We start from the raw sequence: 14,648 nt of genomic DNA on the forward strand, positions 1-14,648 counted from the left end.
TTGCTTTTGATTCATAAATAGGATTATTAGTCCATCTTTAGTACCGCCTTGTCTGCATTTGTAACCTCCCATAAGGACTGGACTTTTTACTTATGTTGTTACACAGCCTGTTTTATCTACAGTCTGTGAGCACTATTTTCTTAAATGATTTTGACCTATTGCAGGCACAAAGTGCGTTCCTGCAAGGGTGCCCGCTTTGCCCCCCGGCGCCGCGCTACGGTTTCAGTGCGAAGCCTGCTTTTACATTTTTATTGGGCCAACTTCACAAACAAATGTTTTTTTTGTATAAGCGCCCCATACCGCGCTTTCACTTTAATGTCGGCTGAGCATCTTTCTTTAGACAAGCTGCATCTAAAGAAAGGGGCGTGGCTGCCATCAAAGTGAAAGCATGGCATGGGGTGCTTTTACAGCAAGAAAAAACATTCGTTTGTTAACTTGACAAAAAATTTTTTTTTTTTTAGTAAAAACACTCCATAACACGCTTTCACTTTAATGGTGGCCAAGCACCTTTCTTTAGTCACGGCTCGTCTAAAAAAGGGTTGCTTTTGCAATGCAATAGGGCTCACATTTGCGAAAGTTTAAGCTATTGGCACCGGAAATGACAATGCCTTTTATTTATAAGGTTTGATAATCAACACATAAATAAAAGGCATTGTTATTTACAGTGCCAATAGCTTAAACTCTCGCAAATGCGAGACCTATTGCATTGCAAATGCTTGTTTCAATACGCCATGCTGCACAGCATTGGGGCCCTACGCCCCTACGGCATGGCTAAACGATATTGGAAAATCCAATAGGTCCCAAATGCGAGATATACTTGCTTTGCCAATGCTTCTTTTTTCTCCCAGCATGCACTCTAGCACAGGAGCAGACCCCACTTTCTAATTGTATTTACGATCGTTTGCCGGTAAACCTCAGGGCTTGCTTTTAGGTCAGAGCGAAAAAGTGAAACTGAAAGTTCTCCGTGTAACACAGAAATCCCTCCCCGGCCTTGGCTCAGTTGCAAAGACTCCGCCCACCATTTCCCCCAGGCCCAGTCAGGCCCTCATTTTACTCGTAACCAGTGGGCGTAGACGTGCTGCAACCAATCAGGGCTTCCGCTGTCCTCTGAGCATAGCAAAGGCGCCATTTGTGCAGGTAATTTTAACTATTTTCCATTCCGCAGGAGTGCGTGTTAAACAAGGAAAGGCTGCAAGTATTAAATACTTACGTTTTGCAGGTTTCATGGTGTAGTAAACAACAAAGGCTGTGTTTGAATGAAGATGGGAAGCGACACTATTGGAGACTTCACTTTAACTAAAAAAACTTCCCTTCGTTGTTGTTGATAAAATGCTGTAATGTAACAGATGCCAGTTGCCCAGGACGTACCGTGACGTGTTGAGATAGACCTAGCTTTTGTAGACAGCAGTATTGTGCATGCCAGGGTTCGCTAGCCCTTCCTGCTATTCGTGACAAGAATGTAAAAGTTCCAGAGTGCAATATGTAGTACAGCGTGACCTGATTGGCGACGTCACATGTGATGCAGGGACATTTCTCAGATACCAAATAAAGAAACCTCAGGCTGCTGGTGTTTTAAAGCAGCAGAGGTGGTTTGCGGGAGAGGCGTCTGGCCGAAGCGTTCCGTTTGCTATCCTAGCGCTGAAGCCATTCCGGCCCCGCATTCTATCCTTCCATTGCCTCCCACAACTGTGGTCCGTCGGCTGAGCTGCCTACTTTGGTGCAGGAAACCAGGGTTCGAGCCTCGAGGTCGCGTCCACATCCTGTGATTCTGGGCAAATCACTTAATCTCCCCGTGCCTGAATATGTAATGTAAATACGGTGCTCATGTTCAGCGCTCCAATACCTTCGGGTCGAGTTTGTGCTATATAAAAGATGCAACAAAAAAACCTTGCCACACTCCCCTTTAACACAACACAGAATGTACAACAACATTTTTGAACCGGAAATTCTTGGCAGCCACTCTTATGTAATGTCTAAGATCCTGGAAGAAATCTTGGATACAATCGAACTACCCTCAGCTGGTGACGAACTGACTGCGTTATTCCTAATGGCAGGCTTAGCACGCCTCTTAGCTCTACCCTTTTAGGTCACAGGCTACTTGCTAAAGACATCTTGGGGACATTCAAGAAAGTTGACCTAGAAATGTATTCTGCCAGTTGCTTGCCATTGGCTTTGTGGTTTGTAACTCACGTTTTCTTCCTTTCCATTTCCTGGCTCTATTTGTTTTAGGCTGTCCAGCTTGAGTTCGGACCTTCCTTTCACTAAACCTTAGTTACAGTATTGTTCTGAGCGCTCCCTTTCTGTAAACAGGCATGTAAATCTTGTTATATTCTCGTTGCATTTGCAGTTCATTCAAAGACCGAGGGCAAATGTTAGGTGCTGTCATCTGAGGGTGTTAGTTTACTTTTCTTTTCTGACTTCAAAGTGAGAGGATTTCTGTGACAATCTTGCTGGAAAATGGGGGGCAGGAAAGAGTTTTTTTGGTAGCACATGACAACATTTAGATGAACTGTGTAAGTATTTCAGAATATATCAGAATTAGGAACACAACTAAGGCACATTTTTTGTTATTTCTGAAGTCTGTTGGGAACACATACTTTAATATCATCAAAACAAATCATTACACTAGGTGATGCAATTTCCACACATTTTTGTCTGTGCACTGTATGCCTTTATTAGTGAAACAGTATGTCTGTGCAAATAGGAAGAGGTGTGGCGCAGCGGCCAGGGTGCCTGACTCCACACCACGGGGGCTCACAGTTCGATCCCCAGCACAGGTGGTAGGTAAGCCCAGCACCATGTGACTCTGGGCAATATCTCACTTAATCTTCCGGCTGGCCCCCAGTGCCTTGACACCCTCGAGTAATTGTGTGCACTTTACAAATACTGGATTTCAATATAATGGTCATTTCAATTGAAAATGTGTTGTCTGTAACGGCTGTGTCCTACCACACCATGAATACACCACTCTACTCTGCAACACTCCAATTTACATCACGTCACTGCACTCGGCACCACTTCACTCTATGCCTCTCTACTGTACCCTGTACCACTCTACTATATGCCAATGCACTCTTTCCCACTACTCTACACCACTGCACTCTTCGGCACAGCACTCTACACCACTTCAGTTTAGGTCCCACCAATCTCCTCTGCACCACTCTACGCTGCTGCACTCAATGCCAATACAATGTACACCAATGCACTTTACTCTGTAACATTCAACTCTATGCCCCTGCACTCTTTGCCAATCCACTGCCCACCAGCCACTCTAATCTACTCTGTACCACTGCACTCTATACCACTTTACCCTACGCATTACACTCTATGCTGCTGTACGCAACTGCACTCTACCTTGCACCACTCCACTTTATGCAACTTCACTCAACTCTGAAACAGTCTACTCGACGCCAGAGCACTCTGCGCCATCCTACTCTATGCTACTGCACTTGACGTCAATCTGCTCTTAACCACTGCACTGTACTCTGCGTCACTGCTCTCTATACCACTGCACATACACTCTACTCTGCAACACTGCACTTTCCGCCACTCTACTGTGTACTACTCCACTCACTCTATGCCACTGCACTCTACGGCACCCACTCGACTTTGCGCCACTGCACTCTACGCCACTTCTCTACATCACTCCGTTCTTCTCCACACTGCTCTTCGCCACTTCACTCTATGCCACTGCACTCCGCCATTCCACCCTACTATGCGCCACTCTTATATACACCACTTTATTCTATGATGCTGCATTGTATGACGCTGAATTCAGTGCCTCTGCACTCGATTACACCGCACTCTACACCACTACAGTCTGCAACTCTCTACTCCAGGCTTCTTCAAAGTCTTTCCTGGAGGGCCAGATCCATGTCAGATTTTTAGCATATCCCCATGACACAAATTTACTCCAAGAAACCCTCTGCAGCAGTTTCCAGCTTCAGTGGGAGAACAAGCACCACTGCAGCCCAGCCTTGCGAAGAGCATTGCAGAGATACAGAGAAGGTTCCAACCAATTTTGTGGTTACAGCCCAGGTAAGTCCACTCTTCGCCAATATAAAGTAGGCAACACAATTTGGATCTAATTATAAGCTTTATTCGGGATAGCTGTAAGACACGTCTAACTCCTGCCTCAGCCCTGGTCAGAATAACCGCGACACATTCCAACCCCTCGCATTCTATCCTTCTAATACCTCATACAGAACTCTGCACTAGGCCAACTAAGCCACAATTGTGTGCTATTTCTGTGTTTGCAGTTTCTCTACATGTTGCTTTTGCATGCCTCATGTGACATTATTGAATTGTTTATTCAGGTGGTGGCTTGTGACAGGAACCACTTAGTAGCACAGCTGCAGATTAGTGAAGTCGTTTGTGAAAAACCCTAACCCCCCACTCCCCATTAAATGATGTGTTTGTGTGTCTAACAACCAGGGCACAAGTCCTAAACAAGCATTTGCAATGCAATAGGTCTCGCATTTACGCGAGTTTGAGATATTGACATTGCAAATGACAATGCCTTTTATTTTTGTTTTTAAAACCTAAATAAAAGGCATTGTCATTTACAATGCCAATAGCTTAAACTCGTGTAAATACGAGACCTATTGCATTGCAAATGCTTGTTTGTTGCTGGAACCGTAATCCTGCCTTCCTGTCCCTGCTTAGAGGGCAGCTAAGGAATGAGCTTCCCAGAGATAAGCACAGATTTATGAGGTCTTTGAGCTCCACATGAAGGCCCCTTGATGTTTACAATCCCTTGTGTTCGCACTGAAAGGGGGGGGGGGGGTTTATGGCCTTCACAGTCGCCTGCTAGAAGCTTCTTATATGTTAGCTGTATCTGGGCCCGTGTTGTAATTGTGCTGCATGCAAAAAAAAAAAAAAAAAAGCATTTGCAATGCAATAGGTCTCTCATTTACGCTTGTTTGAGCTATTGACATAGCAAATAATAATGCCTTTTATTTTTGTTTTAAAAACATAAATACAAGGCATTGTTATTTACAATGCCAATAGCTGTAACTCTCGTAACTGCGAGACCTATTGCATTGCAAATGCTTGACATCTGTGACACTTCCGCTATCCACCTTTGCTTCGCCCCTTCCTTCAGTGGCACAGTAGATTGCACTCTGGCTGCAGGGAATTCCCGCTGAATAAAGTCACTGTGTGCCCGTCTCCCTCCTCACAGCCACAGAAGAGCCATCTCACTTTAAGAGGGGAGAGGGTGCTGCTTTAGGGCTAGAGCGAATCACACTCCGTGACGAAAACCTCACACGTTCTTGGTGACAAGACGGGAAGTGACATGCAGTTCTTTTGTCCTGGGGTGGGGGTGGGGGGAGCACCACTCGAGATGACATCATGAAAGGAGTAAACAGTTCTGGTTTAAATATACAATACATTCTGCATATTACTGATACAGCTCACTGACACTTCTAGGCACTACAGCCCTATCTGTATAATTGCTCAAAATAATGATTCATACACGTTAGATCAGAGGATGTGCAAAGACGTTATTGGGGTGACAGCAACTCCACAGAGGAAGGAAGTCTATCTGGCAACTTCATCATTTCTAAAAGCTGTCAGTTCAACGATTTTGTATACACGTGGAAGTAACGCACACAGTAAAATGTGAATGACAATCAGAAGCGCAACTAGAGCCAGATTTCGGGGGGGGCTGAGCAAAAATTTCGGGGGGGGCTGAGCAAAAATTTCGGGGGGGGGCTGAACTTTAAGCAATAGGCAGAGTGGAGCTGCAGGGGCTCTTAGAAGGGGTGAAACAACAGCGAGGCCTCATTAACATGCAAATGGTCTTTTAAAGACCTGTGAAGTGCTCGGGTGCGGCTGCTTTTTTGCCCGGGAAGGTGTCTCCTCCCGGGCTGCCACACACGACGGGGGGGGGGGGGGGGGGGGGGGGGGCTGAAGCCCTGTGAGTCCAATGGGTGTTGCGCGCCTGATGACAATACAGGCAGTGACTTTTAAATTAGCCCCTTTCAAAATACAACTGTATTTTGCCTCCTGTTTGCTGCTGTGTGTATAGCAGTTGGGGAATGCCACGTCTTAAAATAAATCGCGCCGCCTTGTCTTTTTTTTTTTTTTATAGAAACCGCATGTGCGTTTAAGTAACATAAAATAACAGCACTCAGTATGGGTGTACATACTATGTTTTCCTTGTCAGTTTGTTGGAAGGGAACTTCATTTCTAAAAGCTGTCAGTTCAACGATTTTGTGTACACGTGGAAGTAACACACACAGTAAAATGTGAAGGACAATACAGGCAGTGACTTTTAAATTTGCCCCTTTCAAAATACAACTCTATTTTGCCTCCTGTCTGCTGCTGTGTGTATAGCAGTTGGGGAATTCCACGTCTTAAAATAAATCGCGCTGCCTTGTCTTTTTTTTTTTAATAGAAACCGCATGTGCGTTTAAGTAACATAAAATAACAGCACTCAGTATGGGTGTACATACTATGTTTTCCTTGTCAGTTTGTTGGAAGGGAACTTCTTTCGAACAACTAAAATGCAAGCCTAAACCGTTTGCAAGTGTGTGAGGGGTAGCCCATACATTAGAACAGAGTACATTCTTTCCCAGAACTATTTCACCTGAAAACGTTTCTTTGTATGCTGTGGTTGGTGCAAGAGTGTGTTGTAATTTATGTAAAACGCGCACGAGGCACACATTACAGCGTCTTGACACAATGTGTACATTGTATGTTTAGACTGTTTAATTGTAAATGAAGAATATAACGATGCTGTTTTCTTTTAGAGTGCTCTTTGTACACGCAGGCTGCCACAGTGTGAAAGTGATCGCGATCACATCAAAGCGGCCGTGCCACACTTCAAAGCGCGGCTGTGTGACAGGCGAAAGTGAAAGACGAGTGCTTTCAGGCTGCCAAATGGTGCGCGCGCCCGGCACACATGCACAGTAGTTGGCGGCCTGAAAGCACTCGTTTGCACTTCCAAAAGTGCTTACTATAAGTCTCGCCAGAACAGCGCTAAAGCGCTGTCTCAGGCGAGACCTAAAAAAGAAGTGGGGGACTAACCAGGTTAGGCAGTATGCAAGTGAAATCATGACGCGTGCCATCACAGCGCATGATGTCACAACGCGTGACATTGCATGTGACATCACAGGGTTTGACCTCACATATTAAGATCTCACACATATTTAACAGGTATATCATGAGTACATTTAAGCGCATTATGAGATTTAACAAATGAGATTCGGCATTGGGGTTGTGTCCAAAAAGTGGTGCAATCTCGACGCAAAATCTGGGCATCAACTAATACATTTATTTTTTTAAACCCTGCCACAAAGAAATTGGCAACAAGAAGAAGCATGGTAGTAGATGTTATGCTTGATTGGTTGCAAAGTCTACATTTTAAAATATTTGATTGGGTTACGGCATCTGCAGTAAAGTTGCCCAGTAAATCTCAGGGAATAGTTCCAATTCCAATTCCAAAAATTCTTTATTTCGGTCATATAGACCATAAAAGATGCAATAAAAAGAATACAGACAATAAAACATTAATAAAATACATTTGAATAAAAACAACTGTCCCAGCAAGGAATAAGTTAAAATCGCGTTTAGAAGGTTCTTTAAAAAGTTCAAGGGGCTTCAGACAATTTTTTCCTTCTGATCAACCATATAGCCATAAGAAATTTGGAAACAGCAAACACAATGTGGTCCAGGGTGCAAGTTTTCAAGATCCTATATGCTTGTGCATACTCTCTGAACCCCAGGTTCTTACAGAGTGGCGCTATCCAATATTTCCTAGGCCTTTGGTATGCAGGACACACAAACAAGATATGGGGGTCATCTTCCACGTAGTTGTTACAACAGGGGCATATTTTGTCGCCCCCATTAGTCCACTTCGAGGTATATGAATTAATAGGTAGTGTGCTATACCTCCATTGAACATACAATTTCCTTGCCAGGATAGGAAAGATAAAATCCATAAAAGGTTCAAAAGCATATGAATTTTTGGATTCTAAAAATTTCAGGGTTAGGGTACCACTATTTTGAGCAGCTGTCAAGTGTGCGAGGGACCTGTCCTTATAAATTAGAGCCAAAGCCTTGCGCGAGATTGCGCGGCAACCTCGTGCAGGGTCCTCCCACAGATGACGAAGATTAAGGGCAGACAGTTCGTTTTCCACAAAGGTGAGCCAGGGTATTTTGCCACTTGAATTTAAGCTCATGACATGGGTAAGGTCCTCCCTATAGTGATAAAGTTCGTCCGTAGACCAGAGCCTGTGCCAGAATTTCACTGGCTTTGACACAAGCTCCTCTGCAATAGGGGGGAGGCCCATGTCCATTCTCAGAGGCTGGAGTGGCGTGGCACTTGGAAGGGCTAAAAGGCGCCTCAAAAAACTGTTTTCCACTATTGATAAGCCCTTCACCGTTTTATGTCCCCATAGCTCACTGCCATACATGGCCGCAGCCTTGGCCTGGGTCTTATAGGTTTCAAGGGCCGGGCTTATGGGCTTGAAAGAAGAAGTATTGGCCACTTTCAGGATTGCACCCGAGAGTTGGGATAATTTGGCCTTGGAACGTACTATCTGCCGATCCCATGCCAGGTTTTCCTGCAGTGTGACCCCCAGATATATGAAGGTAGACACCCTCTCAAGGCTCTCGGTCCCCAGGGTAGGATTGGGCCTAGTTTTAGTTGGTGGGTTAAAGATCATAAACTTGGTCTTTTCTGTATTCACCTCCAATCCATGCTCACTGCAGAATAGACCAAACCCATCCAGGATCCTCTGAATCCCCATTGGAGATTTTGAGAGGAGGAGGGTGTCATCGGCAAACATGATTGCCGGAACCCTCCTACCTGCCAAATAGGGGGCGTCATTATCCTTAACATTTTCCAGGTGTGATATGACATTGTTAATGAATAGACAAAACAGGGTCGGTGCCAGGACACAACCCTGCCTCACACCTCGGCGCACAGGGAACCTGGATGAAAGTCTGCCATCCCTCCCACACCTGACTTGCGCATAGTTGTTCTCGTGCAGGCGGGCCAGGATGTTAAGTAGCTGGGAGGGAATTCCTAGCTTTTCCAATACCTCCCAGAGTTTCCTGCGCGGGACTAGGTCAAAGGCTGACCTCAGATCCACAAAGACCATGTACAGTCTCCCGCCCTCAATCCTCACCGTCTTCCAGTAGAGGAGAACTAGGCGGAAGATCTGGTCCATGGTCGATGTGTTTCTCCTGAAGCCAGCCTGAAGGGGACTCAAGATGTCATTTTCCTCCACCCAGTCTAATAGATGATTCAAGATAAGGCGCGCAAAAAGCTTTTGGGGAACATCTATCAGGCTGATAGGCCTATAGTTTGCAGGGCTCAAAGGGGACCCTTTCTTGTAGATCGGAACTATTTCAGCCCCTAACCAGGAGGAAGGGATCGCCATACCTCCCAAAATGGCATTAAAAAGGACAAGAAAGTACGGGGCCCAAATATCCGGGTGATATCTAAACAAATCACCTGGTAGCTTGTCCAGCCCCGGTGCCTTCCCCAGAGCTAAGCCCTCCAGTGCCAGCTTCACCTCCCCCAGAGAAAATTCCAGGGCAATCTCTTGCAGGCAGGGGGACTCTAACACCATCCCCTCCGGCCAGAGAGTGGAATCTTGGTATAATAACCCAAAATGAGCCTCCCAAACAGAGGGGGCAATGTTGGGTTCTACTGCAGACAGCAGATCCCCTGTTCCATTGTTTACCAGAGCCCAAAATTTTCTATAATCTTTGGATTTCAGGGCTCCGGTCAGGTCATGCCAGTGGTTCCAATCCCACTCAGCCCTTGCATTGGCCAGTGCAACCTTATACCCCCTCCTAAGGGCAGCTATCTTCACCTTATCACTACCCTCTTTGATTGCAGAAAGAAGCTCAGACTTAGTTTTCCTGCAAGTGGAAGTATACCAAGTCGGAGCACGAGTCTTTTTCCTTCTAGTAGGCACGGCCGGATTGAAAACATCTGCAAGGTCCTTTACTAAGGCCAGATGAATACCAGAGAGTCTCTCATTGTAATCTGAGGGTCTAGATTGGCTGATAAGGGCATCCACCTCCTGGAACCTGGGGAGTGCTATGTCATAGAGGTTTTTTAATGCTTCTTCTTTCTCAAGTAGTTTCCCCCATTTCACTCGGCGCCTGCTTGTAGTGAGTAATATATCTCCCTGGTCGGCTAGAAAACCGGTAGTTGGCGTCCCTAAGACAGGGGCTGGGTGCTGGATCATCAGGGAAAGGGCATTGTGGTCACTATCTAACCTCGAGATCACTCTAAAATCAATAACTTTGGGCCAGAGGGAAATATCTATAAAAATGTAGTCCAGCCTTGACTCATGGTCCTTTTTATTAAAAGTACAGACCGAAGGGGTGTCAGAAGGAGTGCGCCCATTGCACGCCCTCAAGGCGAAAATTAAGGTGAGAGAGGTAAGTTGTACTGCCAACGGGGACCAAGCTTTAGGGTGAGGTGATGAAGAGGGAGGAACTCCCCAATGGTCATCTTCGGCACTAGAAACACCCTCCATTAGGCCCTCCAGGGGTTCAAAGTGGCAGTTAAAATCTCCTCCCATCACTATTTTCAAGTCCCCCGTCAATTGCCCTAAAAAGGATGAGAGGTCAGCTAGGGTGGGGGATTCTTTACCCACAGCGACTGGTCGAGAGTATACATTGACAATAGCCCACGTACTTTTGTCAGGCCATCTGAGGAGCACACACTGAATGTCCGGTGAAAGTGTGTCCATACCAACTGCCTGACACCCAATATGGCTTGCTACCCAGATTGCCAAACCTCCCGAAGGTCTCCCTCTCCCATTCGATTTTGCTGAGATTTCGAAGATGTCGTATCCCCTCCTGGCCAGTGGTGCCCTGGCCCAAGTCTCTTGAAAAAGGAGTAGATCACACTTACTAACCAAAGTTTCCCACTCCGGGGTATCCACCTTGTTAGAGATGCCAGCTACATTCCAGGACAGGATAGTCATACCAAGACCTTGGGGTTTGGGACCACCCTCACTTGGTGCAGACGGGATGTCATATACAGGGTCGCCCAAATCACCCAGGCCAGAGGTGATGGGCGACCGAGTGGGTAATTCAGCAAGCTCCACCAACTGCATTGCGGGAACAGTTAATGCATCTGGTGGATCCTCGTTAAAGACTTGAGTGCATCCCAGTATGGGCCCTTCGGCTTTTACAGGGGTCAGGGACCTTTTTTTGTAAGTGGGAACAAATGTACCTCCCCCCCTAAGTATAAAGCCATAGGCAGATTTTATCTGACCATGCGGAATGGCCCCTCTTATTGGTCAATCTACCAGTTCCAGACAGGAAAATCTGTTCTGATGGACAAAATTACCATGGGCAGGCAATGGATTGTACTTGGGTCTGTACCGAGAACCATCTACTGCAAAGCCCACTCTAGTCCAACTCTGTTCCCTCCCCACTCCTAAGTTGGAAGCTTTTGGATAGAATTGCGAGAGGGACACTACATCTATGTTGGATTTGTCCGGCCTTACCAGCCAGTTGCAAATATAAGGGGCAACCAGTGGGTTTTTAAAACTGATTATGATACAGTCCCCTACCCTATTTTTGGGAGTGATTCCAATCCATGGGATCCTTCTAACCATCAACACATCACCTTTTATATTAGGAGGGAGGGGGCTATTGGTATTAAGCCAACTAATTACTTTATTACGAAGTGAGTCCTGTGGCTCTCTGAAATCACTAGTGAGCTCAGGGACTCCTACCATAATCGCTGTGTAGGGCACAGCCTCCGGGGGCAAATTAACCACCCTACGCCTACTGTTAGGACTCATGGGGCGATTAGTGAATTCATCGTTGGCTCGCCCCCCGCTCATTAGAAGTGGTGATGTTGGTTGTTTAGATCTTCTAGGTACCGGGACAGGGGGCCTAAGTATTTGTGAGGGGGGCAATGGGGGAGAATGGCTACCTATACCACTATCTTGAACCCCTGCCGGGACCTGTATACTTGTTCCCGCAGAAGGCGCTCTGAGCCCAGCAGGATCCTGGGGAGTCGTCAGTGCACCTGGACCCAACCCCCCACTAGAACTATTCCTACTCTGTGCCTCTTCCATAGCCTTAAGTCTAGCAGCTATAGAATCCAATTTGACGGTCAGAGGCTCCAACAGGCTCCTAAGGATATCCCTAAAAGAGCCAATCAGAGCTTCGGCTGTATTTAGAGAATTTCCACCAAATACAAACGGGCCAGAAGACCCAGGTACCACTGTTGCTAACGGCGAATCTAAATGATCAAAACCGATTCCCGGGGAACTATCTACGGGAGAAGCTAGGACGCCAGAACTAGCAACTAGTGATGGGTTGATTTTATCCACTTTGGCCCTTTTTGCCCCTCTTAATTTCCTTATCCTTTTCCTTTTCGAAGGGTGGTAGACTTTCCTGCCTACAGGATCTGTTGGCGCTACAACCTGCCCTTCAACATGTACTTTGGATGTTTCTGTACAAATAATATGCGGAGTGGACTCCACCACCCCCGAGGGGCACAGGGACTCGCTATCCCTCAAAAGGTTTGACGGGGTCCTAAGTTGTTGGAGGACAGTCTCTATTGTCTGGTCGATGCTATCCATGAGAGATAAGTGAGTGGCGTCAAATGGTGTTGGAGTGCTAATATCAATGGATGAAGAGTCCGAGGGGACCATTGAGACGGACACATTTTCAACATTTACCTCTGGGATAGTGTCTGATGCTATGCGACCTTTAGTAGCCGCAGCACTAGACTTACAAAAGAATTTATCCAGCGTGCTGGAGCACTGTTGGGCAGCCTTACTTCTAGATACTCTAGTGGCCATAGCGGGCGGGATAGATAAAACCACTAATTGTATAGAAAAAGGAGGGGTTTGGGACAAAGACAACGATAGAGAGGGGGCCCGGTCCGGTCTCTGCCGGCCTCTAACGGCCTAAAACGGCCCGCTCTTTGCCCGGTCTTTGCCCGGGCTGCGTCCCGCGCTGCGGGAGTAGGATGTTGTGTTAAAGCCTCAGGAGGGCGGGGGGCGGGGCAGCAGGGAGAGCGGACCGGAAGCTCGTCGACGGTCTAGCAGGGACTTCTGGGAAATGAAGTCCCCGCACGCTCGCAGCCCCGCTACAGCCACACGCTTGATGCCGGTTTCCCTCCTCTGGGCTCTTCCCGGCGTGGATTGTGGTCCGCTCCTCGATATGGGCGAAGGGGCACCCGCGAAGCGGGTGCGCCGAGTGGAGTTTGGGCGCCAAGTAGGAACAGGTAAGCTCCTCCGTGAAGATCCCCTGTAAAAATCAGCAAGATGTCCCGCTAAATCCACGAAAAACAGGTGTTTTTAAGCCTCAGGAGGGCGGGGGGCGGGGCAGCAGGGAGAGCGGACCGGAAGCTCGTCGACGGTCTAGCAGGGACTTCTGGGAAATGAAGTCCCCGCACGCTCGCAGCCCCGCTACAGCCACACGCTTGATGCCGGTTTCCCTCCTCTGGGCTCTTCCCGGCGTGGATTGTGGTCCGCTCCTCGATATGGGCGAAGGGGCACCCGCGAAGCGGGTGCGCCGAGTGGAGTTTGGGCGCCAAGTAGGAACAGGTAAGCTCCTCCGTGAAGATCCCCCTACTGCTCTGTCCAAATATGACTGGCGGAAATCACAGCTCCAAAGTAACCCTCGTCCCTCCAGGGAATAGTAATAATGGTGATGACTCTGGTAGTTAATGCACTTGCTGGAGAGATCTGTGTTTTGTGAAGTCCCAGATTTGAAGTAGTAGAGAAGGTAAATGTGTCTCCTGCAAAGCACATCATCTAACACGCATATGACAGATTTGTATTTTTATGTAGATAGTAAAGTGGGTTACAGCTTTTAACACAGATCCTTTTGTTACCTGCTGTTCATAAATTGTAATCCTTCTAAAACACCACAGTTTAGTATAAAGGACATGTGACTCCTACACCTTGTAACTCTCACTGTCTCATGTAACTCCTCTTGTACATTGATTTACACCTGTAGATGATTTATTGTCAATGTATAATGTGTATGTTACGTAAAGAGCTCCTACACCCTGCCCTGCATTGGGTTGTATAGCGCCATAAAAGAAATGAAATAGTGCTATTGAAATTGTTATTTGTGTGAATACAGACCAACTCACCTGATGTTCTTACACTGCATGCATCCATTATATAAAGGGACTGAAAAAAGGCAATAGCTGCCTCACTTGAGTTCCTGTGAAGAGATAACAAGCTGTGTGCCTGTGTTTCCCTTCTGTGGCATTTACATTGGAGTGTGAGGTTCCAGGCCGCCTCCAGTCAGGGTATTCAAACAAAAGGAGGACTCATGGCCCCTTAACCTCGGCCCAGCTGGAGATGAAAAGAAGCCCCCTCCCTGCTTGCACGATGCTGCTGGGAATCGAAAGCAGACAACGTGCAGTCGCTGCTGAACGTGTCCCGGAGTCTGAAAATTACACCGGACATATTCAGCATATTTCTGTGGGGCCAACTTCTTAACAGGGGGGACAGTATCCACCCTGTGAAAAGAGTGGGTGGACGCTGTGTACCTTAGTGTACCCCCGACTCGTTCCCTGCTAACGTCATCAGCAGATTGCCAAAATGCGGTCTTACACATATGTGTCTTTGCCACTCTTCGGGCACTGTCCCTTAAGGAGGATAAGACATTTCAAGACAAGATGACAACTCTTA

General features: G+C 46.9%; 1 protein-coding gene across 3 annotated transcripts in view; it reads left to right on the forward strand.

Annotated features, from left to right (window-relative positions):
* The first annotated feature begins 1,010 nt into the window (after positions 1-1,010).
* FAAP100 (FA core complex associated protein 100) overlaps positions 1,011-14,648 on the forward strand; it is a 306,421-nt gene continuing 292,783 nt past the window's right edge. For all 3 annotated transcript variants that reach the window (XR_014966584.1, XM_085617377.1, XM_085617378.1), the window contains exon 1: positions 1,011-1,137. The gene's annotated coding sequence lies outside the window, so the exon portion shown is untranslated. The remainder of the gene's footprint in view (positions 1,138-14,648) is intronic.

The sequence above is a fragment of the Triturus cristatus genome, chromosome 7 (assembly GCF_964204655.1).
Source record: "Triturus cristatus chromosome 7, aTriCri1.1, whole genome shotgun sequence".
Lineage (NCBI taxonomy): Eukaryota > Metazoa > Chordata > Amphibia > Caudata > Salamandridae > Triturus > Triturus cristatus.